Source organism: Elephas maximus, chromosome 3 (genome assembly GCF_024166365.1).
Source record: "Elephas maximus indicus isolate mEleMax1 chromosome 3, mEleMax1 primary haplotype, whole genome shotgun sequence".
NCBI classification, from domain to species: domain Eukaryota; kingdom Metazoa; phylum Chordata; class Mammalia; order Proboscidea; family Elephantidae; genus Elephas; species Elephas maximus.
The window spans coordinates 191,681,320-191,709,108 of NC_064821.1; the positions used below are offsets into that span (position 1 = coordinate 191,681,320).

The following is a 27,789-nucleotide window of genomic DNA, read 5'->3' on the forward strand; positions in this document are numbered from 1 at the left end:
TGAGACTCATCGACGCATCTTAGATGGCCGCTTGCTAGTGTTCAAGACCCCAGACGCCACTCTTCAAAGTGGGATGCTGAATATTTTCTTAGCAGGATTTTATTATGCCAATGGGTCAACTGAGTTTTGACAAGGGTGCTAAGTCCAATCAATGGGGAAAGAAGAGTATCTTCAATAAAAATGCCACTCTTCAAAGTGGGATGCTGAATGTTTTCTTAGCAGATTTTATTATGCCAATGGGTCAACTGATTTTTGACAAGGGTGCTAAGTCCAGTCAATGCGGAAAGAAGAGCATCTTCAATAAATGGTGCTGGGAAAACTGGACATCCACATGCAGAAAAATGAAACATTACCCATGCAAACTAAAACCATGAAATTCTTAGAAGAACAAGCAGGGGCAATGCTGTCAGGCCTAGCTTTCAACAATGGATTACCTAATATAATAACAAAAGCACAAACAGCAAAAGACAATATAAATAATGGGACCTCATAAAAATTTAAAAACTACGTTCATTAAGATTACCAAAAAAGTGAAAATACAAGCTAACAACTGGAAGATTATCTTCAGAAACTATGTATCTGACAAAATTCCAATAACCAAAACATATATAAAACTTCGACAGTAAAAAAGAAAAATAACCCAATCATAAAATGGGCAAAAGACTTGAATAGACATTTCACCAAAAATGACATTCAAATGGCCACCAAACATATGAAAAGATACTCAGCATCATTAGCCACCAGAGAGATGCAAATCAAACCCACAATGCGATACCATTACACTCCCACTAGGAGAGCTAAGATAAAAAAATTAAAAACAGAAAACAACAAATGTTGGCAAGGATGTGGTGAAACTGGAACCCTTATCCATTGCTCGTGGGACTGTGGAATGACACAACCGCTGTGGAAAACAGTGTGGCAGTTCCTTCAAGAAACTAAAAATAGAACTACCATATGACCCAGTAATTCCACTCCTAGGTATACACCCAAAAGGCTTGAAAGTAGAGATTCTGAAAAAGATCTGTACACCAATGTTCACTGCAGCACTATTCACAATAGCCAAAAGGTGGAAACAACCTAAATGCCCATCAATAGATGAATGGATAAACTAAATGTAGCATATACATACAACGGAATACTATGCAGCCAGTAGGAGAAATAAAGTCTTGATACATGCTAAGGTACTGATGGAGCTTGAAGACATAATGGTGAGCAAAACAGCCAATCACAAAAGGACTAATATCATATGACCTCACTTATATACCAAAAAGCAAACAAGAAAAGCCGAATGTATAGAGACCAAATTATTAGTGAATTTTTTACCAGGGGCAGGAGGAAGGGGGAAAAGTAGGATTTAACGGTGATGGAAAAATTGCATTGATTAAGGGTAGGGTTGCAGAGCCAATTATTTTAAGTGTTGTCAATACACCTGTAAAAAGCTGAATTGGCAAAAGATGTGTGACAGACATGCTTACGACAGGAAAAAAAAAAAAAAAAAAAGAGTAGCTGCAGAGGCTGCTTATGTAGAACCAAATGCCTCATGGGATTTCGTTCCCTGGTTTGGAGGTTTAGGATCATGGTTTCAGGTGACATTCCAGTTAATTGGCCTAATAAGGTATTTAGTGCTTCTTGTTCGTTGCACAGTGCCTGGGGTCTTAAGAGATTGCAAGCTTTTTTTTTTTTTTTTTTTTTAATATAAGTGAGGTCATACCATATTTGTCCTTTTATTGGCTATTTCGCCCAGCATTATGTCTTCAAGCTCCATCCACACCGTAGCATTTATCAAGACTTCATTTCTCGCGTTGGCTGAGTAATACTCCATTGTATGAATGTACCACATTTTGTTTAATCCATTCATCTGCTGATGGGCATTTAGGTTGTTTCCATTTTTTGGCTACTGTGAATAGTGCTGCAATGAACACTGGTGTACAAGTCTCTTTCTGTGTCTCTAATTTCAAGTTGGTCAACTGATTTTTGACAAGGGTGCTACAACCAATTCAATGGGGAAGGAAGAACCTCTTCAATAAATGGTGCTAGGAAAACTGGATTTCCACATGCAGAACAATGAATTAGGATCCATGCCTTAACCACACACAAAAGCCAATTTGAAATGGATTACAGGCTAAATGTGAAAAACTAAAACCATAAAATTCTTAGAAGAAAATATAGGGGCATGGCTGTCAGGCCTAGCTTTTAATGATATATTATCTGACATAGTAACAAAAGCACAAAGAGCAAAAGACAAAATAGATAAATGAGACCACATAAAAATTAAACACTTTTGTTCATCAAAGGACTCTATGCAAAAAGTGAAAAAACCTACATATTGACAGAATATTTTTGAGAACAATATATCCAATCATGATCTAATATCCAAAAAATATGTAAAATTTTTACGACTTAACAACAAAAAAGACAATTTAATCAAAAAATGTGCAAAGCAGGACAGGAACCATCCCCGAAGACAACTCATCAGACATGAAAGGGACTGGACAGTGGGTAGGAGAGAGATGCTGATGAAGAGTGAGCTAATTATATCAGGTGGACACTTGAGACTGTGTTGGCATCTCCTGTCTGGAGGGGGGATGGGAGGATAGAGAGAGTTGGAAGCTGGCAAAATTGTCACGAAAGGAGAGACTGGAAGGGCTGACTCATTAGGGGGAGAGCAAGTGGGAGTAGGGAGTAAGATGTATATAAGCTTATATGTGACAGACTGACTTGATTTGTAAACGTTCACTTGAAGCTCAATAAAAGTTAATAAAAAAAAAAAATGTGCAAAGGACTTGAATAGACATTTCACCAAAGAGGATATTCAAATGGTCAACAAACACATGAAAAGATGATCAACATCTTTAGCCTTCAGAAAGGTGCAAATCACAACCACAATGAGATACCACTTCACTCCCACTATGATGGCTAAGATTTAAAAAAAGGGAAAATAACAAATATTGGTACCATTGCTGGTGGGAATGCAAAATAGTGCAGCTGTTGTGGAAAACAGTGTGGTGTTTGCTCAAAAAACTAAAAATAGAACTACCATATGACCCAGCAATCCCACTCTTAGGTGTGTATACCCAAAGGACTTAAAAACAGCAACATGGACATAGGTACACCAATGTTCATCACAGCACTATGTGTAATAATCAAAAGGTGGAAACAATCAAAATGTCCACAAATAATCAAATGTGGTACATACATACATTGGAATATTACTCAGCCGTAAAGAGAAATGAAATCCTGATACATGCTACAACATGGATGCTACAAACATTGTGCTGAGTGAAATAAGCCAATCACAGAAAGATAAATACTGTATCATCTCATTTATATGAAACGACAAGAACAGTCAAATGTATAGAGACCAGGGGTGGGAGGCAAGGGGAGCAACTGTTTGGGAAGCAATGAGGTTTTGTTTAAGGTGACAAGAAATTTGGCACCAATTAAGGGCAATGGTTACATAACATGATTAATCTAACAGATACTACTAAGCTGTATACCTGAAAAAGTTTGAACTGGTAAATGCCGTGTTATACATACTTTTAAAACAACAACAAAAAGTGCAGCTGCTGAGGTTGCTTATGTATAATCAAACACCTCATGGGATTTGTTCTTCTGATTTGGAGATTTAGGGGCAGGGTTTCATGAGACATCCCAGTCAACTGGCCTATTATGGTTTTTTAGTGTTTCTGTTCTACCTCCTAGTTTGTTGTGTAGTGCCTGGGGTCTTAAAAGCTTGTAAGTGGCCATACAAGGTACAACAATTGGTCTCTATTCATCGGGAGCGCAGAGAAAAGGCAGGAATGGAGGAGATACTGGAAAATGAGTCTAACTGCCTCCATGAACAAGAGCCTCCTTTACCAAGAAATCAGAAAAACTGGAAGATGCTTGGCTACCATTAGAGACCGTTTTGATCAAAGATTCTATAGCAGAATCTTGATCAAAAAGGGGAGAGGGGAGCTTTGTGGAACAGAATTTCAAATCCTCATGGAATCCAGACTTTCTGGAGCCAGCGAGGTTGGATAACCTCTTAAAACTACTGCCCTGAGATAATCTTTAAACCTTCAACAGAAACCATTCCCGGAAGTCATCTTTAAACCAAACAATAGTTTAGCTTAATTAGCAAAGAATGTTTGCCTTGAGTATTGTGCTCTTTTAAAGAATTATCTCTATGGCATCAAACTGACAACAGCAACTTGAAAGGTAGATGAGAACCTTAGGGGCCAGTGAGTTCATCTTAATGGTGGTGGCATAATTTGGAGAAAAAAATAGAATGGTCATACAACTTGAGGAATGTAACAGATATAACTAAATTGTACATGTAGAAATTGCTGAATTGGTGTACGTTCTGGTGTCTATATTTTCACCAAAAAATTCTTAATTAAAAAAAAAAAAAAAAAACACACCCTAGTTAATTAATCCTACCCAATTATTCTTCTAATTGTTTGAAGATAACTGTCACTCCATGTCCTGAAAACTACCAACTATCCATCAAAGTAATTCTTCTCTTCTTCCACAGTAATGAAAGCACTGGCACATGACTGTGGCCTATTTCCCAGCCTCCCTTACTGATCTCATAAACTTACTGCCGTCAAGTCGATTCCAACTCATAGGACAGAGGACAGAGCAGAACTGTCCTACACGGTTTCCAAGGCTGTAATTTTTATGGAAGCAGACTACTACATCTTTCTCCCACGGAGCGGATGGTGGGTTCGAACCATCGACCTTGCGGTTAGCAACCAAGCACTTAACCACTGTGTCACCAGGGCTCCTTTCCTTGCTGATAGGTAGGCTAAATTCTTGCCAATAGAATAAAGAGAAAGTAATGTGTGCCACTTCCTGGCTAAGAACTTTAAAAGGTGGGCAAACTCCTCAACACATCGCAGTTTCTAAAGGTTAGTTGGAATGTGAAATCTGAAACTCTTTATCAGTGAACTCTCTGTACTGTTACATTAAAGTGCACTGGTCCTTCCTGCAGTATGACTGGGTATTTTACCCAAACATGATTTTGTTACATCATGCATTGGTCATTTGGAAAATTCTCGTTTATGAAATTATGCAGATATTTCTAATGTTTACTTATTTCATTACGTATAATATTAAAAAATCACATGTTAATATCACCACTGATCTCATCAGAAAAGTGTTTAAGTATTGAGAAGCTGTCAAACTTATTGCAGAATATACAAACTTTCCAAAATTCTAATTTTTGTTCAAATTTCATCACTGGCAACAAAATACAATCAGTTCTTTTCCTCAAAAAGTTTCAAGAGAATGTCTGCAAAAAGCCAAATCTAAATACCATAGTTTGTCAGCTGTTCTTTCTTCAAGGGCATTCATTCTGTGAAGACAACAGCTAGTTCAGCTTGCACCTCAAACAACTGTCAAAGTACTCTGCCTTGAGACAACCATTGTACTTCAACATGTAGCAGAAGTGCTTTATGTGTTACTTTCCAATTCATCACACTAAATATTAAAAAACCAAGTACTCAAAGGTCAAGATTAGATAAAATTAATGATTTTTACTGCTTCAGCAAGAACAGTCTTAAGTAAAATTGTTTTTTTTTTTTTTAAGCTGCAAGTTTAAACTGCATGGCAGTAAGGAATACAAGGACCATTAGTACAGTTTGGTGCCATTACTGTAATCTGTGCTAAGGTGCAGCAGTTTTACTCATCATTGCTTTTGGACCATCAGTGCAAATGTCAACACAGTGAAAATGGCCAATAATGCCTTAGTATTATAATGAAAACAGTTTTGATCTCACAGACTCCCTGCAAAGTCTCAGGGTCCCCGGACCACACTTTGAAAACCGCTAGCCTACTCTAACTAATATATTTATTTCATAAGTAATCTTTCATTTTTTCCCCCCAATTTTAATGCAAACTACTTGGCAGCAAACCTCTCTTCTTTGTAGTTCCCTTTAATACCCACTACTTGAAATGCCCCTAATTAACTAAATACGTACTGTTACTATCTAACCAACTCCAAATGGCACTTTTCCTCACCTAAGTCATATCAGCCATATCAATGTACCCTCTTCCTGCTAACCCCCAGGCCACAAAATCCTCTTCCTAAAAGCCTGAAATGATTAATTCCTTCTGGTCCATTTAAATCTAGTCTATCTTAATTACTTCTCCTTTCATTTCTAAAATTTGTTTCCTGTGGTGGGGAGAACTCTTGATCTAGACCAGGGGTCTACAAACGTTTTCTGTAAAGGGCTAAACAGTAAATATTTTAGGCTTTGTAGTTCAACTATTCAATTCTGCCACTGTAAACAAATGAATGCAGTTGTGTTCCAAGAAGATTTTATTTACAAAAACAGGCAGTGCTGTAGTTTGCTGACTCCTCATCTAGACTCTTCCTACACAGGAGTCAAGCAACCCTATCTAACTCAAAAGATTTACCGGGAATAGAATAACCAAGGTAGCCACAGACGGGGCAACAGAAAACACTGAAAACAGTAAACAAACCCAATAATAGGAATATTTACAATAGCTGCTAACACTCACTGAGCATTTACTATTTGCCAGGCACTATACCAAGTGTGGAAACCCTGGTGGTGTAATGGTTAAGTGCTACGGCTGCTAACCAAAGGGTCGGCAGCTCAAATACACCAGGCGCTCCTTGGAAACCCTATAGGGCAGTTCCACCCAGTCCTATAGGGTTGCTATGAGTCTGAACTGACTCAACAGCAACAGGTTTGGTTTTGGTTTATGCAAAGTGCTCATTTAACCCCTCTAAAGGAGGTACAATAATAATCCCCCTTTTATAGAGGAGGAAGCAGAAATGGATAAACTAAGTAACTTTCTAAAACCTTTCAGTTGGTGAATGGCCAAGACTGATTCAAATGTAAGGCTGTCTCACTGCAGTCTACATTCCTAACCATCATACTATAACACCTATGTATATAATCATTTTTGGTTTTTTGATCCAACCAGACTGGTAAGACAGTACAGCAGTCCCTCAGGATCCACAGCGGATTAGGAAGCAGAGGATGGTGATGGCTGTACAACATGATGAACATAAACAATATCACTGAATTGTACATGTGAAGAATGTTGAAATGGCAAATGTTCTGTTATACATACACGCATATGTGGTTGTTGTTAGGCGCCATCAAGTCAGCTTTGACTCATAGCGACCCTACGTACAACAGAACAAAACACTGCTTGGTCCTTCGCCATCCTCACTATCATTGTTATGCTTAAGCCCATTGTTGCAGTCACTGTGCAATCCATCTCATTGAGGGTCTTCCTCTTTTTTGCTGACGCTCTACTTTACCAACCATGATGTCCTTCTCCAGGGACTGATCCCTCCTGACAACATGTCCAAGGTATATGAGACACAGTCTTGCCATCCTTGCTTCTAAGGAGCACTCTGGCTGCACTTCTTCCAAGACAGGTGACATACTGTTTACTAATATACACCAAGAATCATGCTTAAATGTGACAAGTTAGGATATGCTGCCTAAAAAGCTAGTTAATAGGAAGACACCTTCTCCCACTGTCGCCTTATGATAAATCAGCACAAAATTCTGACAGATAACAACAACAAAAAAAATCTCTCAGACATTTAAAACAACATTAGAATGAAGGGGACAGAAGTGGTCAAAGGGCCGATTTCACAGGTCCTTCGAAGTTACTCTTCAGCCAATCCTAAACAGTAACTCGGACCTATGAATATTAAGAAGGAAAGGAACTGTCCATGAACAGAATGGGCTAGCTTATGCCTCACTGACTATACCTACCTAAACACTAACATTCATCCTTACTAATCTGCTTTCAGGTGCCAAGACAAAAGTTAAAACTGAAGGATGCAAAATCTCTTCCTTGAAGCAAATTAAGTCCAGTAAGCAAGTATTATAGACAGAGTCTTAGAGAGGATGGTAAAGAGTTGTGAAATGAGCCTCATACACTCCCTTTGTAATTTACGCAAATAAAAATAAATAGTAAAACATGACAACACCACGTATGTAAAAAGACTGTGTCCCACTGAGAGCATTTTCAAACAATACTAGAGGACAATATCAACTGAAAAAGGTAATTAATTACGACTTCTAAGAATTAGGGAATTCAACAACTCTGAATGAATCTTTATCTACCTAGCCTCTAGGTTAGAGCTAGGCTGGTCTTTTGCTTTGTTTTGTCTGCCGGTATTCAACTAACTGGAAAACAATCTCCCTTAATTTATTTGTGAAGGGATCTTTGAAGAGCGAGCTCTAGCTACTTGGGGCTGGGAAATAATGTCTGGCAGCCTTGGCAATCAACAGGCCAGCCACTCTGGTAGGTTCCATCCTGCAATCCTTAAAATATAACCTCATAAGCACCTTCTAACAAAAGGACACATGTACAGACACTTGCACCAAAACTCACATTCGGGGGGGGGACATTCAAACACTGTTGCTTGTGAAGACACATAAGAACACAAATTCAGGGCCTTTAACAAAAAGATACAAATTCCCAACAGAGTTAGGCAGCTTCCTGGCAAACCCTCATTGACAGTTTCCTCCTACTCTAAGCCCTCCCTACTCAATCCTTGCATTACTCTGAATGGTCAGATAGGAGCAAAACTAAACTCACATAAGGTCAACAGTAACAGTGAGACTCCTTCTTTATTCATTAATATACTTTATTTCTCATTTCCACCCAGCACAAAAGCCACTTCCTACATATATCACTCCTAGAAAGCCCAAAAAGAGAAATTAAGAAAAAAAAAAGCCAGTAGAATTATAATTTCTAAATGAATATTGAGCTTCTATGACCAATGACCAATGAAAGATAAACAATCATTCCAACTGAACCACAAAATTTTAACACTTGCAACGTTTGAAAATTTAGAATAATCTCTCATTTTTTTCCCCTTCCATGTGCTGTTTGATTTTTGTACAATTCTAACTCTGCAGCAGATGGCAAGTGGAGAATATTGCATTTTTATAATATCATACATAGAACAAAAAGAGAGAAAAAAGGCAGAAACTCAAAGGATTAGCTATAGATATTATCTGCTCTATTATCTGGCTTTCTGTTACTCCTTAAAAGCATTCCCTCACTCATCTACCCCTGTGACCGTGGCAATTCTGAAATATTAGAAACAGTTTGCCCCCTCTAAGTATCCTAACAAATTACAGCTGTTAAATCCAGGAGGCATTTCTCTAGTCATGCCTCCTTCAAGCACACACACCTCTGAACGGGGGCAGGAAGAAGAGACCCAGAACACACTGCCTTATTCTCCCAAAACAGTTACCACTCCACAAGGAACACAGTCACTACCACTTGGACAGAGAAGGTATCTCTCATTTTCCTACAATACAAACACCTCATTTTTTAAATAAAGACATCAAGGAAAGAAGGGGGGTTCAAAAGGGTATTTCTCTTGCTCTAAGCTTCCCCCCTCCTTGTCCATATGCCCAAGCAAGCAGAGATGACGCAGAGTCCCTTATATAATAGCCTGTGATTTCCTAGACTGCAGGCCTTTCCCTTTGTGTTCTGTATACACTTACACGAGCGCGCGCATTCTCCTTGCTTTGCAGCCCCTGGCACGATGCCAGCACTCAGTCAGCTGGCTGACTCCATTCACAGAGAAGGGTTGGAGCTGACATAGAAAAAGGAAAGGGGGAGTGAGGGTAAGGGGGAGCTAGAACCATCACTGCTACAGACAAAAGAAATTAAAAAGAAAACAGTATAACACTCCTCTTCAGCTTCAGCTCAAAGACGACAAGAAGCCAGGGACTCTCACCACTACACCAAATGGATGAAGCACAGGGGAAGATGATCCAAACCGAAAGGATCTTTGTATGAGAAATAATCATTCCCGCAACAAATTTTTAAAAAGTAACAGTGTTTAATACTTCAATCTCATCAGAAACCTCAGCATATCACCTTTTACACACAGTCAGAAAAAGGATCTGAAGAGCTCAGAGCAGTTTTGAGTTTCTGCTTTTAGAAAAAAAAAAATTAACACAGGAAAAAAATCAAGATGGTTGAAAGTACTTACAGGTATACATTTTTCTGCTCCCTCCTCTAGCTGCCAGGGAAACTGGAGACAAGAAAGGGGGGAAACAGAAAAAGGAGGAAAAGAAGGAATAAGAAATGCGTTTAGTTTTTGTTTTGATTTTTTTTGGGGGGGGGGAGAAGGTTCCTTTTCCCTTTTCTATTGTAAGAAAAACCCCTTCTGTAGCACAGGGGCGGCCCCACGCGTGCCAACCCCCTTGAGAGACCTGCACAAACCAGGTCTCCAAGCGGGCACTGCCCTGCCAATCACATGGCGTACTGTTACATAAAACAAAAGAAACAGGGGGATGCTTACTTTTACCCATGATGCTCAGCGAAGCAGGAGGGGGAGAGAAAAACCAGTTGTAGCCGGTTTATAACCTCAGGACATGGAATTATCTCTTAATTTTTTAAAGTCATTTGTGGTACAAAAATCAGTCTCCCTACCTTAACTATCCCCCCCCACATCATTCTGGCTTAGTGCCAAACTTTGCCTTCATTCATGAGAGCTAAGTTTCCTCTCAAATCATGATGCTTTAACTGTTTAGTTTCCAAAGCCAACATCCAAAACAGGAAATCACAGCATCAATACCAAAGCATGTTCCAAATTATAAAAAAACTAAAGGCATACTGCCAGCCAAGCTTCTTTCCTTTACCCCTTACTGCAAGTGTTAGGGAACAGGCAATGATTAAGATGGTAGATGTGTTTATTTAAGATTTTTTCCTAACACTGTCCCAAAGCTAAATATCTGATTTAGCTCTAGCAATTCACACCATTCAGGGCAGTTGAACCCACACTTAACACAAATTACAGCAAGGTTTAGCAGCAAAGTAGTCATGACAGTACAGTACGTATTCTCTAAAATATACTCTGAAAATGGCTCTGGCCCAGCCGTAGGACATCTGCAATATTATTCTACTTTCCTGTGTCACAGCTAGAACCCTCTCCTCTCTGCATATCAGTCCATCCACCCGCTATGTATCATTTACCACACGCATCCTTTGTCATTCTATAGACATATCTCAGCCTGGTCTCCTGATTAACTTTTTTTTTTCTGTCTTAGAGTAGCTGTCTCCAATCAGCTTGTGAAGAGTTTTCACTTCCCCGAAGCACCGATAAGGGGTAAGAAAGTGGTGAGGGAGAAATCTAAGCAAACCAAAGAGGACGTTGTTATTGTTAATCGTTACTGAGTCATCTCCAAGTTATGATGACCTTATGTATAACAGAATGAAACACTGCTCAGTCCTGTGCCAACTTCATGATTGTTGGTATATTCTGAGTCCACTGTTGTAGATATTTTATCAACCCATCTCATTAAGGGTTTCTCTCATTTTTGCTAACCCTCTACTTTACCAAACATCATGTCCTTTTCTAGCAATTGGTCTTTCCTGATGACGTGTCCAAAACCGTTTTGGAGAGCTACTGGCTGGGGACCTTTGCTCCAGGATCTTTGTCTCTGAGGACCTAAGTTCTTTATAAACAGTAACAAGAAATAACAAGGGGGGAGGGAGACAGTGGCGTCATGAGGAGGATGTGGGGGGTGCAGACTGCACTGGGTGATACTGTCAGAGGGGATGACGCTAAAATGACTGTCTATAAAATTTCTGTGAACTGTTTCAGCAGAAATTTATTATTTTTTCTAAAAACATCCCTATAGTTATAAGAACAAAAACATTTTTCGTAAGCCCAGCTTGTATGTATCAATATACCTACAAGGCTAAAATTCTATGCTAATTTACCTTTTGAACCTTCTAATGCACTTCAGCCAGAGCTGTCATTATTACCCAATTACGATGATGCTTTGAATCACATGGTTTCATCTGCACGCGCTACAAGCACGCACTGTTGTTTTTGTTGCTGCTGGTGTTTTTACAGTCGCTGATTTTGTCTGATTTTCTGGTGTTTTAGCGACCATACTGTGGTAATTAGTATTTGTGAACCTATATCAATAGCTTTTTTGAGAATGAAGTAGTCATTAAAGGAAAACAAGGGGTAACATACGAGAATTATGATTTACGAGTTAACAGTACAAAAAACCTTACTAGGGATTCTGTATATCCTGGTACTGGAGGAGGTCCACAGGAGGGGGTGACACATGCATTACTGCACTGGGTGACACCAACCCTGGTGCCGCCACTGGGCGGGGGGACTTCCTTACTTTTCAACTGATATTGCCTATCAATACACCTTTGGAGGAAGACCTGGTGATCTGCATCTATAAAGATTATAATCAAGAAAACCCTATGGGACTGCCCTACTCTGTCACATGGGGTCATTATAACATCAACATCAATATACCACCCCAAATGCCTACCTATTTGGGCCTCTATCTTTTTAGCAGATAAAGGAACATGTGATATCTGTGATAAACAGGGCAAGGAAAATGGGTTATTTTCCTCTCACTCATATTACATTTCCAGAAAAGACCAACTACGAATTTCAAAATGAGGCTCAGTAGTTCCATGTTTGAACCTTCTAATGCACTTCGGCCAGAGCTATCGTTATTACCCAATTACAATGATGTTTTAAATCACGTGGTTTCGTCTGCACGCACTACTGTCTATTCTTTAGCAACCATTCAGAGATATACACCCCAGTCTGTTGCCGCTGAGTTGATTTCAACTCATAGTGACCCTACAGAACAGAGCAGAACTGCCCTATAGAGTTTCCCAAGGATGTAAATCTTTATGGAAGCAGACTGCCACATCTTCCTCCCGCGGAGCAGCTGGTGGGCTCAAACTGCTAATTTCCCAGTTAGCAGCCAGGTGCTAACCACTTCACAACCAGAGCTCCCTCATTCAGAGAGTGCCCATTTAAGCCCACCAAACACATTTAACTAAATTTAAACACAGGTCAAATTTCATTACTCTCTAAGATAAAATAAAAGGTTCAGATATCATTAAGTTGTCTGTAGAGATTACTGTTAAACCAGTTGCCATAGAGTCGATTCCAACTCCTCGGGACCCCATGTGTGTCAGAGTAGAACCGTGTGTTCCATGAGGTTTTCAGTGGCTGATTGTTCGGAAGTAGTTTGCCGGACCTTTCTTCTGAGGCATCTCTGGGTGGACCTAAACCTCCAACCTTTCCGTTAGAGCTTGTTTACACCACACAGGGACTCCTGCCATGAGTTAATTCTCCAAGTATTTCAACATTACAGAGGTTAAAGCAGTTAGTTGTTAGTTGCTGTTGTCTTCTCCAACTCATGGTGACCTTATGTGTAACAGAATGAATTGCAGCTCAGCCCTGTGCCATCTTCATGGCTGTTGGTATGTTTACTACAATACCTAACTCTATATATTAAATCCAAGCCATATGCACTAGTAGTCAGGTCAGTAGTAATCCAGAAGTACCAGAAATGCTCTCAAGCCAACTGATATTTTTCCTCAGGACCTTGAAAAAGCTGACAACCCTGGTGGCATAGTAGTTAAGCACTACAGCTGCTAACCAAAAGGCGAGCAATTCGAACTCACCAGGCGCTCCTTGGAAACTGTACGGGGCAGTTCTACTCTGTCCTATAGGGCTGCTGTAAGTGGGAATCGACTCGACGGCAATGGGTTTATACCAGAGTCAAAGACCCTACACTTTCTAGCTAAATCATAATCATCAAAAAACAAAGGTACTTACTGCAATAGGGGAAAAAAAAAACCATAGGTACTTAACTGTGTGAGCTGAAAGCTCTAAATTTAAAAATACTTCTTGGTAAATACTATCCAAGTTGTGATGCCCTGAAGAGTACCATATTTTCTCTATCACTAAGGAAAAAGAAAAGATCTCACATTTACTGAGCGTTTAAGGCACCAAAGATGTAAGAGTCTTATCCCCATTTTACAGATATAAAAATTAACTCAGTGAAATTAAGACATGTGAAGTCACTCATTCAGCTAACCATAGTAGAGGCTGGCTCCAAAGCCCATATTCCTTCCATGACACTATGATGCCTTGAGCATTTCTTGGCCAAAACTCAAGAACCCATTTCACCAGGATAACCATGCTTGCCTTGCCCATCTCCACTCTAACCTCTAGATTAAAAAAAAAAAAAAAAACATTAACCAAATACAACTGAACCTGAAAATATAAACTCTCTGACAGGCATGTATGATTTCTACTCAGAGAAGATTTCATCCAGGACTTCTTTTGAAAGGCTAAGTACACATGATCTAGATTCTAAAAGAAACCTAATAGATAAATATCTGAGAGGATCAAATCATAAAAGACAACCTCTATAAAAAGAGGTTAATTATCTATCTGGATTCAGATAACAGATTTCAGATTAATGTAACAAAAAGCTTAAAAGTAGTCCTACAAAATACAAACAAAAAAAACTTCTCAATATTAAAAAGAAATTGGCAAAAACCATAAAGTCACCCATTTTTGTGCTTCACAAATTTTGTAAGTTAACTTGCTGATATTTTTGGTGCCAATTTTTTAAATAATTTTTGTGGTTGCTGTTGAAAATGTACTCAGCAAAACATACACCCATTTAACAATTTCTACATATAAAATTCAGTGACACTGATTACATTCAAGTTGTGCAACCATTCTCACCCTCCTTTTCTGAGTTATTCCTCCACCATTAACATGAGCTCATTGCCCCCTAAGTTTTTTCTCTAACCTTTCAAGTTGCTGTTGTCAATCTGACCCCATATAAATAATCTTTAAAAGAGCACAATGCTAAAGTTAGTGCCAATTTTAACAAATATCCTTGACTTCAGAGAACAAGTGAATTGAAATTAGAACCACTGCTAAGGCTGAAAAAGTAAACTTGTTTTTTAAAAAGCCAACTTTATGCTTCAAAATTAAATGGCTAACTTTTTAACCTACATTTAAATTATTTGGTACAAAAATCACAAGCTATTTGTTGGCGTTCAAAAAGCAAGCTAACGTTTATCTAGCTGTTAGTCCTTCCTTGCTATCTCCCTGTAGCCCTGCCTGTTTTGAGTGGAGCTAGTCCATTTGGAGAAATCAGCTCACGATACGTTTCCAGTTCTACTACTGCAACAACAACAATCAGACCACAGAACAACAAAAGCCCATTAATACAGTCAATAATCTACTTTTTTTTTCTACTAAGTGCAGAGAAGCTCAACCAGTCAAAAGAAGACATCAATTCTTAGGATATGGGAGTTCCTCCCAACATATTTAGAAATGGCATACCATGTAAGCGAACAGTACTAAAAACCTTTTCCAATGCCTGATACATAAATTGGGAATTACACCCAAACTAATACAATGACTTAGTCTCTGAGAATGGGTGATTTATGCTCATTAGCAAAAACAAAATAATTTCTATAACAAGGAAAAAAAAATCAATCTTCAGTTAGTTGGTAATTACAAATTAATGATTGGTAAGGGAAATGTCTACCACTAATTGGAAGTATTTATTAAAATTTTGGCTAAAATAAAATGAAAACTAAGTATACTACTTTATAAAGCAAAATATGGACTGGGTTTACACAGGAACAAGTAGAAATGAGAACAAGGCTCCTTGTCCTGAGACAGCATTAAATTAGACGGCACTATTTTTCTCAAAGTACCAAAAACCAAAACCTAACCAGTAGCTGTTGAGTCGATTCTGACTCATGGTGACCCCAAGTGTGGAAGAGTAGAACTGCACTCCATAGGGCTTTCAAGGCTGTGACCTTTCAGAAGCAGACTGCCGGGCCTTTATTCTGAGGTGCCTCTGAATGGATCTGAACAACCAACCTGTTGGTTAGTAGTCAAGTACTTAACTGCCTGCATCACACTCAGGCTCCTTTTCTCAAAATAGTGCTCTTTCATATAGTCACTCACTCTGGGCTTACAGAAAATGATTGTTGTAGAGACCATAAAGATCTCTACTGATTCAAGTATTGCAAATAAGAATTTAAAAAATTACCACCATACCACACCATAACTTAATCACTTAAAACCAAACCAGCTCCATTAGTCAAGTCGATTCTGACTCATGCAACCCCATGTGTGCCAGAGGAGAAATGTGCTCCATAGGTTTTCAATGGCTGATTTTTCAAAAGAAAATCGCCAAGCCTTTCTTTCAAAGCAACTCTGAGTGGACTCCAACTGCTACCTTTCAATTAGCAGTCTAGTGCATTAACTTATGTACCACCCAGGGAGTCCACGCAGAAACAACCAAAAACCAAAGCCGCTGCTGTTGAGTTGATTCCAACTCATAGCGACCCTAGAGGGCAGAAAAGAAACGCCCCATAGGATTTCCAAGGGGTGGCTACTGGATTCGAACTGCCGACTTTTGGTTAGCAGCTGTAGCCTCGCCATAGCCCATCAGGGGTCCACATATATAAACGGAGGGAATAAATTAATCAGCTATTTCAGCTCTCATGTGGGCACAAGACGTTTCTAGACCAGTCTTTTCCATGAAAGTGGTTTACTTTTCCATAAAACATTGTCAGTCAGTGGATAACATACCGTCTCCAACATTACATTTACCAAAAACCTTATCAGCAACCTTAGTGTGTATCAACCTGTATGTTCCTCTCAAAGGCACTGGGGGATTCCACTGTCTACCCTTAGAAAACAGAAACATAAAAATCATCTAGAGCATTAACTTAATACTTAACATTCACAAAATTATAATTCCACTCTTCCAAAGACAAAGCAACTTTACTGAGGTCCACAACTTATTCTCGTGTCAGCGTGAAAGGGCTTGCAGACACCTCTTTTCTTAATATTTGATTGCTGACTGATTATTTCCACTCTCTCCTATTTGTACCTTCCCTGTGCCTTTATAGGGACACCAAGTTCTTTATAGGCAAATTACAAATGTGCATACTTACCTGACAACAAAAACCCAACTCACACATCTGAATGGGCTAACACCTGTCATCAACAAGTGCCACAACAAAAACTGAGAAAAATCAAGAGTTTCAGTAGTCATACTGTTTCGCCACAGATTTTCTAAACATTTGGATTCTACCTTTTGACTTAGCTTTTTTCTATTCCTAAGAATCTCTAACTTTCCAAGGGTAGAACTCTCAGTCTACCAATAGCTTCACTTAGAGTCTCAGACACTTTATATTAAGCTTCTCATCTTTCACTTGTTATGAAAGTTGCTCTTTATCACAGAGAAAAAAAAAAAAGCTGTCCTCTATATACTGATTTTTTTATTCAATATCTGAGAGACTAAAAAAAGCCTTCAACCAGTAGGAAAAAAAGGTAAAATATAAGGTGACAAAATAAATTATCACAGCCACACAGTAATGACTTCCATAAACCTTTTAATCTGTCCTCCATTTTAATAATTACCACACTGGAGCCCTATGTTCAACAGGCTATGCTAGAATCAGATCCAATTATCTATTGATAATCAGAGATGGGGATATCATGCCGGAATCCAGCCCACTACCCTGACTGGGCAAATTCAGAATTCACTTCACTCAGATTTCTGTGCTAATCTTGGTAGATGTATGAGGCATTCAGTTACCAGAATTTCAAGACAACCACACAATTACCTGCTCATATTACACTAATGAGAAAAATGGAGGCCAATCTAAAAGATCTGAAGAGGAAAATGATACACATGTAACTGCTGAATTTAAAATAAACTCTTTAATGTTAATAAAAGTGACGTCTTCAAAATATGTTCTCTGTATTTTCAACATTAAAAGAACTGTTAAGAATCGCAAAATGATGGAAATTTTTGAAGTTTTGTGATGTGTACATGGAAGTTCGTTACTCTCTATACTCTATTTGGATGTGTATTTTAAATTCTTAAGAATAAAAAAAAATTTTTTTAAGTCATTATAAATGTATACACGCTTAGATTCTCTATAAAGAGGTATCAGGAAACTGTTAACAATTCTGCCTCCAGAGAGGAAGATGTCCTTTTTAACTGTAAATCCTTTTTCCTCTTATGAATTCTGTACCATGTGCTTAACTGCCTAAAAATTAAATAAAAAACAAAAATAATGGTCGAGTTTAACATAAGTACTAAAAGGCATATCTGCACAATGACAGGAAGGGACAGAGTTTCCAGGCCTAGACAGAAGGGGCATAAGCCACCAGCAAAGCTCAATATGAAAATAGGTAACAAGGCTATCACAGTGTATAGAACGCTAGTAAAATTAAGGTACCCTAAAGGCGAAGATTAGAAATCTAGGGAAAAAGATCTAGCTGATCAAATAATAAACATACTGATAAAGTAAAGGGATCTTTCAGAGTCAAAACAGCATCACTCATCTAGAACTGTCAAGACTGTGTACGGTTACACTGACATTTATCTGCTCATAAACAACTTGTAAAACGTCACGAAGTTTAAAATCAGAATTGGTGGATGACATATTACAATGGGTAACACTGGGACATTCATCCCTGCTGTCCAGCAATAGCATAAATAAGAACCTGGTCATCAAACAGGACCCAGGATTAGATCTATATTTTATCCAGGAGACTTGCAAGGATTCTACTGAAATGAGGGGAGAACATATTCATGCAGACATGGATCAGGTTCTCTGATTGTACCTAAACACAGCCCAAGGGGAAAAACCTGCCTGGTCTGGACTTCACCTAGCTGAAGCTTTTGGCACTCGATTAACTGAGATTTGCACATCAACATTAACTAGCACATGGTGCCTACACAAAAAGATTTCACTTTAATTCAGGAACAAAGACCTGTGTCAAAACTCTACCTCAAGTTGCTGGGATTTGTTATACTGGGTAGAAGGTATACATATATATTTACCAGGCACTGACTGTTAAGCTGTCTTGGAGGAAGTACAACCAGAATGCTCCTCAGATGGAAGGATGGCAAGACTACGTCTCACATAATTTGGATATGTTGTTGGGAGAGTTCAGTCCCTGGAGAAGGACATCATGCTTGGTGAAGTAGAGCATCAGCGAAAAAGAGGAAGACCCTCAATGAGATGGACTGACACAGTGGCTGCAACAATGGGCTTAAGGATGTGAGGACGGCGCAGACCAGGCTGTGTTTCGTTTCTGTTGTACACAGGGCTGCTATAAGTCGGAACCAGCTCGATGGCACCTAACAACAACCGTTAAGTGCTAAACTACTTGCCAAAAAGTTGGCAATTTGAACCCACCCAGTGGTACCTCAGAAGACAAGCCTGGTGATCTGCTTCTGAAAGATCACAGCCGTGAAAACTCTATGGAGCAGTTCTACTCTGCACACACAGGGCATCAAGAGTCAGAATCAACTCAACAGCAACTAATAACAAGAAGTTGTCAGTGGGGAATCCCTGGGTGGTACAAGTGGTTAATCCTCTCAGCTGCTAACCAAAAGATCGGAGAGGCGAGTCCATCTACAGGCACCTCAGAAGACAGACCTGGTGATCTACTTCCAAAAATCTGCCATCAAACACTCTATGGAGCACAGTTCTACTCTGACATACATGTGGTCATAATGAGTTAGAATTGACTCCATGGCAACTGGTTTAACGGTAGTCTCTACTAGCAGCTTAATGATGTCTAACCCAAAAAACCCACTGCCGTTGTCGCTTCCGACTCATTATGATGTCTAATACTTTTATACAATCTTAAAGACTAATGAAAATTGACTAATATTAATATTCAGCTAAATGTTGCATTGGTCTTAAACGGGCACTAAATTTTTTTTTTTTTTTTTTTTAAGTTGTCAGTGGACACTTGTGTGCTGCTATAATGCTGAACAGGTTTCAGTGGAGCTTCCAGACTAAGACAGACTACAAAAAAGACCTGGTGATCTACTTCCGAAAATCAGCCAATGAAAACCTTATGGATCACAATGGTCTCGTCCGCAACTGATCATGGAGATGGAACAGAACCAGGCAGCACTTCGCTCCTTTGTGCATGGGGTTGCCACGATTCAGGGCCAACTCGATGGCAGCTAACAAGTATTTTACTTTAAGAAGTTTTACCCTTAGAGTTCTGTGCAACTATTATCGTTGCGTGCTATCAAGTTGTTTCGACTCATAGAGACCCTACTGGATAGAACAGAACTACCACAGGGTACTAGAGATAGATTTTTGATGTTTCCCACATAAGTTTCAAAAGCAGAATGGACTTTCAACAATTTAACACACGACTTACTGCCATAATCACTTCAGTGGGCTGTAGAGCTTGGTTTCTCAACCTCAGTACTATCATAATTTTGGGCCAGAAAATTCCTTTTTTGGGGAGCCATCGTGTACACTATATAGCATGCTTAGCAGCACACCTGGCCTCTACCCGCTAGATGCCTGTGGCACTACCACCCTCAGTTTTGACAAGCAAAAATGTCTCCATGTACTGCTAAAAATGTTCCCTGGGTGACAAAATCCTCCTAGTTGAGAACCACTGTATTAAAAACACCAACTTGATTTTACCCTCAAGTAGTTCTGTGGCTAATCTCACCAACAGTCTCAACTGCAGAGTAGAGACCGTTGACTGGGTGGCGGGGGGGGTCATCAGAATAGCGGTTACCTTTGGCGGTGGGAGGAGTACCTGGGTGGTACAAACTGTTAAGCTCTTGACTACTAACAAATCGGCTGGCGCATTTCAACCCACCCAGAGGCACCTCGAAAGAAAGACTTGGCAATCTGCTTCCAAATGGTCACGGCCTCTACAACTCTATGGACTGCAGTTCTACTCTACAACACATGGGGTCACCACGAGTTGAAATCAATCTGACCGCAACTGGTTACTGGCTTGGGGGTGGGGAAGGATAATGGCAACAAGGGAGCATGAAAAAGGCTTCTGTGTATAGGTAATGTCCATTTAGGGAGTCACCTTATAAAATTTCTTCTATATGTATATTACATCTCAGTAAAACCAGTGTACCAAAAAAACAAGACAAAGACTGATGAGCAAGAGACTAGTAGTATTTCCTTGCCTTAATGGTGCTAGGGATCAGGAGCAAAAGGTAAAGAATGAAGATACCTGAGTGACAGGGAGACAAGTCCCTAAATATTTCTTGATGCTGCAATGATTTACCACTGAATTAAAGACAGCTGGTAGTATTCAGGTGCTATTCTTCACCCACACAGTTCACTACCCATTTCTTTTACCTCTGAAGTTTCCTAAGCCTGGTAATCACATATGAAGTCAGGGTCAAGTATCCCTACTCGTAGAGGCCTTCATATATTTTACTTCAGAAGTAAGAAGGGCTCTTCAACCTCTGCCCCCCAACAAGGAAGTTTCTAAACAGCAGAAAGTTGCATGAGATCAGGCAATAAAGAGATACTGGTTCCTAATATCAAGAGAGTTGCCTACCCTGCCCCCAACCCCGAGCAAAAACACCACTCAAACCTAGATTCTTCACTCCAAAAGTAGGGCAGATGAAGGCAACAATCTGAAACAAAAAGGAAAGTAGGAGGGACTATAAAAACGAGTGGCTTTTGAACTTTTAAACGTAAAAAAAAATAAAAATTTTTAACGTAGACAGGAAAATTTTCAGGGCCAAGAAAGCAACTCCCAATATTGACTGAAATATTAATTACAGAGGAGTTTAGAAGATGATGCTACATTCATATTTACATATCCAGAATTTTTTAGGAAAAAATGCTATCGGATTAATATTTTATGTTAATTGATTTTTATATCAAAGGTAATTTATTAAAATCCCTTTTTGAAGGGCCTTTCAAAAAAATAAACACACTTCCAGTTGATTAAAAACCTGTGAGACTATGGCTTTGAAAACTAAAACCATAGCTCTTAAAACATTTTTAAGGAAAAAAAGATGAACACTTGAATCATCTGATTTTGCCTTTTCCAATTCTACTAGTGTGATGAGAGCAGAATAATCTTATGCAATCTGGGAGAATGTGAACAAAAAAGACAGTTACCTCAAGTAGGATTACCTGACTTTTGATGCTTAGTATCTCAGACTACCCAGTGGGGTGCAAGGGAAAAATTAGTGCTTCTCAGGGAAGTAATGGCTGACTAATAATTCGTCTCATGTACTTTGGACATGTTATCAAGAGGGACCAGTCCCTGGAGAGGGACATCACGTTTGGTAAAGAGCTAGCAAAAAAAAACAAGACGACCCTCAAAGCGAATGAATGACACAGTGGCTGCACCAACGGGCTCGAACACAGCAACGATGGTGAGGATGGTGCAGGACCAGGCAGTGTTTTGTCCTGTTATACACAGGGTCGCTATGAGTCAGAATCAACTTGATGGTACCTGACAACAATAAATGAATATTTTTCTATAAATAATCAGAACTACATCATGTTGCTCTGAAGTAGAAGTTTCTGCTTAAGAAAATTTCTTCTTCAGTGATGCAGCACTTATGTCTTTTTTTCTCATTCAAAAATTTATACACGAATTGTTTGGTGACATTGGCTGCAATCCCTGCAACATGGCAGCACTCTCCCCTTCCCACCCGAGGTTTCCCATGTCCATTCGTCCAATTTTCCTGTCCCTTCCTGCCTTCCCATCTTTGTTTTTGGGCAGGTGTTATCCATTAGGTTCCCTAGACCTGAATGAACAACAAAGTCTGTTCCTCACATGTATTACTGTTTGTTTTACAGGCCTGTCTAATCTTTGGCTGAAACGTGAACTTTGGGAGTGGCTTCAGTTCTTAGTTAACAGGCTGTCCGGAGGCCATAGTGCTGAGAGTTCCTTCAGTCTGTCAGACCTGTAAGTCTAATCTTTTTGGTGAATTTTAATTTTGTTTTATATTTTTCTCTTCATCTGTCCGGACCCTCTATTGTAATCCCTGTCAAAGCAGAACATTTTCTTTATGAACTATGTTACGTCGATTGACCTAGATGTCCTCCGAGACCATGATCCCCAGATGCCTAGCCCTCAGCCCCAAGTAACTCGGTCCCTCCGGGTGTTTGGATGCATCTAGGAAGCTTCTAAGATTGTGCCCCCTTTGTGTTCTATTATACATATGAACATACATGCTATACGTACTAATATGTATGTAAAAATATCCACAGCCTAATCCACATATGTATGTGGGCATAATCCTACACGCCCTCCTTCCCCTATTTAGCATATGTATCTGCTTATAAGTTATTATTTGTTTTTACTATTTACTGTTGTTGTAGGGTTGTATAAAAACCAAAAAACCAAACCCAGTGCCATCGATTCAATTCCGACTCATAGCAACCCAACAGGACAGCGTACAACTGCCCCATAGAATTTCCATGGAGCACCTGGCGTATTCGAACTGCCGACCCTTTGGTTAGCAGCCGAAGCACTTAACCACTACACCACCTGGGTTGTATATGCTATAGTATTTACTGTGGTTGCTTTTTTTTTTTTTCCTTGTGTTCCTCTAAGTGTCTTCCTTTGCCTTTGTCAAGCAGCACTTAAGTCTTTTGAAAATATCAACTATATTGTAATACATTCAAATCACTACCACTACTATATAGGCCAAGTTCCAAAAGCAAAAGACTGAGGCAAAGTTTCATACATCTTAATATTAAAAGAAGGACTGCTGAAAAAAGATACCCTTACTTCAATTCGTATGTTTACAAATTCAAATATTACATTCCTCTAAACCACCACTGCTAGACTGCTGTGAATTTTTAGAAATAAGAAACAATAAGCTACCAAAATGCCAATCCCAAATCACACTGCTCTGGTAGATATTTAAAACTGTCAAATCTCCAACGATAAATTAGAATCAGGAACTTAAACAACAAGCAAGTTAAACATGATTCATAGAGGGACAATGCATTAGATTTAGACTTATTCAACAAGATGAGATTCCTACTGGGCAACCACTTTGAAACTTCTGTGAAACTCAGTATCTGGCTGATTTGATTTTCCTTGTATTAAAATGTCCTTTTAAAAAAACTCAATTTGGGCAAAGCAAAGATGATAAGGTAAGGGGGCAGGGAAACTAGAGTACTGGAAATGGTACAACCAAAATGCCATGAGAATGATGACACATTGTGAAAAATCTAACTACTATCACTGAATAATCTGTATAGGAATTGTTAAATGGGAACCTAATTAGCTATGTAAGCTTTCACCTTAAACACAAGAAGTTATTTTTCAAAAAAAAAAAAACACAATCTGGGGATAACTATCTCCAACTTGTATTACAAGTATTCACCAATTGTTCACTAGCCCAGTTTAAAAAAAAACCCATCACCATCCAGTCGATTCTAACTCATAGCAACCCTATAAAACAGAGAAGAAGTGCCCCATAGAGTTTCCAAAGAGCGCCTGGTGGATCTGAACTGCCAACCTCTTGATTAGCAGCCATCACTCTTAACCACTACACCACCAGGGTTTCCACTTGCCCAATTATACCACCATTAATCTAGAACCAGAATTCATCTACATCAGACGTTTGCAAATTTCCTCTGTGAAGGGCCAAAGAGTAAATATTTTAGACTTTGTGGGCCTTTTGGTCTCTGTTGTAACTACTAACTCTGCAGAAAGAGCCGGGTAGTAACTACTAGCTCTGATGTAGAATCTTGAAAGCAGCCATAGACAATACGTAAACAAATACTAAGTATGGTTGTGTCCCAATAAAATTTCACTTATAAAAACTGAAATTTAAATTTCATAATTTTCATGTGTCACAAAATATTCTTCTTTTGATTTTTTTTCAACCTCTTAAACTGTAAAAAATCATTCATAATTCTTAGCTCATAAAAAAAAACCTTCATGGACAGTTAAGAAAACAGGCAACAAGTAGAAGCAAGTAGAATTTGGCCTGCAGGCCCTTAGTTTGCCAATCCCTGATCTACACTCTCTCTCGTTTTTTACTGAACATTTCAAATTTGTAAAATCATATAGAGAATAATGTAACACTCATTTACGTACCATCTAACTTATGAAAGAGAATCACAAAACTTAAGCCCTCTGAGTAATTTCTCCAATCCTATTCCTTTTTCCCCAAAGGTAACCACTATACTGCCATGCACTTTTTTTTTAACACTTTTCCTTTACGTGCACATGTATGCCTATATAAAAATATGGTATTGTTTTGCAAGTTTTTTAAGTTTTATGGTTTATTATATACATATATATTCCTTTGCAACATTATCTTTTCATTATATACCCTTTTTCTTTAACCTTACAATTTGGTATTTATCAAAGTTGATACAAGTAACTAATTCATTCATTTTAAATGGTGTTCTAAAAATGAACAATGTAGGACGGGGGAGCCATTAACTTAAAGAAATGGGAGATAAATTCTTTCCCCTACATTAAGGTTTGTTTAAAGGTACTTTTTAAGATAAAAGAAAATTCCAGACATAAATTTCACCCCAAATATCAGAATCTTTTCTGTTTTAATTTTATTTTGCCAAATATTAGAATCATTATAAATATACCACAATTTAGTTTTCTAATTCCTGTTCATTCATTCCACAAATTAATTACATATTATATGGCAGGCATTGTTCTAGGCACAAGGGCTACAACAGTGAGTAAGTTAAAATTCCTCCCCTCATGGATTTTACTTTGAGGAATACTAGCATTTTTTCGTTACTGATACCACATCCATGTCCTAAGTGTCAAGAGTGGCACTCACCCTAATTTTATACTAAAAATGAACAATGTAGGACGGGGGAGCCATTAACTTAAAGAAATGGGAGATAAATTCTTTCCCCTACATTAAGGTTTGTTTAAAGGTACTTTTTAAGATAAAAGAAAATTCCAGACATAAATTTCACCCCAAATATCAGAATCTTTTCTGTTTTAATTTTATTTTGCCAAATATTAGAATCATTATAAGCTTTCAACGTTTTTTTTAGAACCCACTTCACAGGTGTCTTCATTCAAGCTAACACTACAAGCAGGTCACTCGTGCTAATAACCGAAGCTTCCAGTTTCTTCTTTTCATTTACAAAAACTAGTATCAAGCAGTAAGGAAGATAAAGGTCAGCAGTGGATCTAAATCACCTGATCAATCAACAAAAGGAAATACCTTAATAATCCAAAGCTAAAAAAACTAGTATTATCAGGTCCAGGAGACAGTCTTTGCTCCCTAGAAGTAAAATGGCAGAGTTCCTGAACAGGAATCAAGGCAGACAACCACCACCACCAGGAACAGTAAATTAAGAGTTCCCAATGCTCCTTCAATCATCAAAGAAATAATAACTTTGAACCCATCTCACACCCTTAAATTAGTCAAATTTCCTGTCACTCCTTACGGTTTGCTTCATTTTACTCCTAACAGTAGACTCTAGAATGGGAAGAAAGAATGAAGGTATGTATATGTATGTGTTGGGGCAGTGTGGCTGGCTTCCTCAAGGCACCCTCCCTACTCCTGGTAGGCGAAGGTCTACTAATCAATCCTAAATTCATTAAACAAAAATCTAAATTAAGTGAATAAAATAACCACTTTCCCCCTACAAGCAGAGGAATGAGATGAGAAGGCCAATGACCCATTACAGCAGGAAAACTAGTTAGAAAGGAAATCTAAGTCATAAAAGAAATTTCACCTTAATATCTCCAGGTTCCATTCCTTGAAAGACAGTATGACCCTGCTGATGTGGATGTTTGGTTCTCTGCCTGTGCCTATTGGGAGTTCAATAAGAACTCAAGTAAGGAGTTTTCATGTGAGCCATCAGCTCAGCACTGTACATGCTCCTTACTCCTAAAGTAGTCTCTCATTTTTTTTTTTCTTTAAATGTTAGTTTGTTGTTGTTACTGCTGCTGTGAATATAGACAGCAAAACATATACCAATTCGACAGTTTCTACGGGTATCGTTTAGTGGAGTTGTTCCTCCCTCATTAACATAAACTCACTGCTCCCTAAGGTTACCATGCAATCTTTTAAGTTGTTGTTGTCAATTTGGTCCCATACAGACAGTTCTTAAAAGGGGATAATGCTCAAGTCAGACTTTTTTTTTAAACTAGTTAAGTTAAACTACTATTCGGTTTTAAGAAGACTTAAGGGGAGATATTTTGTCCCAAGATTATCTTAGGGCAGTAGTTTCGGGGCTTCGTCCACCCTCCATGGCTCTGAAAAATCTAGAATCCATGAGAATTTAAAATTCTGTTCTACATTTTACCCCTTTTGATCAGGATTCTTCTATGGAATCTTTGATCAAAATGTTCAGTAATTACAGCTAGACATCATCCAGTCCTTCTGGTCCCATGGCAAAGGAGACATTGTTCATGAAAGCAATTGGCCACACACTCTATCTTCTCCTCCTATTCCTGACTCTCCTTCTTCCTCTGTTGCTCCAGGGGAACAGAGACCAATTGTTGTGCCCTGGATGGCGGCCTGCAAACTTTTAAGACCCCAAGTACTATGCAACTGAACTAGGAGGTAGAACAGAAGCACTAAATAAGTCCTTAGGCCAATTAGCTGGCATGTCCCAAGAAACCATGACCCTAAACCTCCAAATCAAGGAATCAAATCCCACATAAACAGCCTCAGCAGCTACTCTTCCTGTTGTTGCTGTAAATATATCCATCACACAACTTTTGCCTATTCAACTTTTTACAGGTTTACAACTTATTGACAGCAATTACAATAATCGGCTGTGCAACTCTATCCTTAATCAACGAGATTTTTCCATCACCGTTCACTCCCTTTTTCCCCCCTCCCTCCCACCCCTGGTAACCACTAATAAACCTTGATCTCCATATATTTGCCTTTTCTTGTCTTTTTATGTAAGTAAGGTCATACAATATTTGTCATTTGCTTATTTTCCTCAGGATTATGTCTTCAAGCTCCATCCGTACTGTAGCATGTATCAAGACTTCATTTCTCCTACTGGCTGAGTAGTATTTCATTGTATATATGTATCACATTTTGTTTATCCACTCATCTACTGACGGGCCGTTAGGCTTTTTTCATCTTTTGGCTACTGTGAATAGTGCTGCAATGAACACTGGTGCACAGGTTTCCTTTTAAGTCTTTATTTTCAACTCTTCTGGGTATATACCTA

General features: G+C 38.7%; 1 protein-coding gene across 2 annotated transcripts in view; it reads right to left on the bottom strand.

Moving 5' to 3' along the window:
- The window catches only part of GATAD2B (GATA zinc finger domain containing 2B), a 123,816-nt gene that overhangs the window by 66,067 nt on the left and 29,960 nt on the right, over positions 1-27,789 (bottom strand). The window contains exon 2 of one of the 2 annotated variants that reach the window (XM_049880566.1): positions 9,992-10,033. The exons of the other annotated variant lie outside the window; for it this stretch is intronic. The gene's annotated coding sequence lies outside the window, so the exon portion shown is untranslated. The remainder of the gene's footprint in view (positions 1-9,991; positions 10,034-27,789) is intronic. 2 annotated transcript variants of the gene reach the window in all.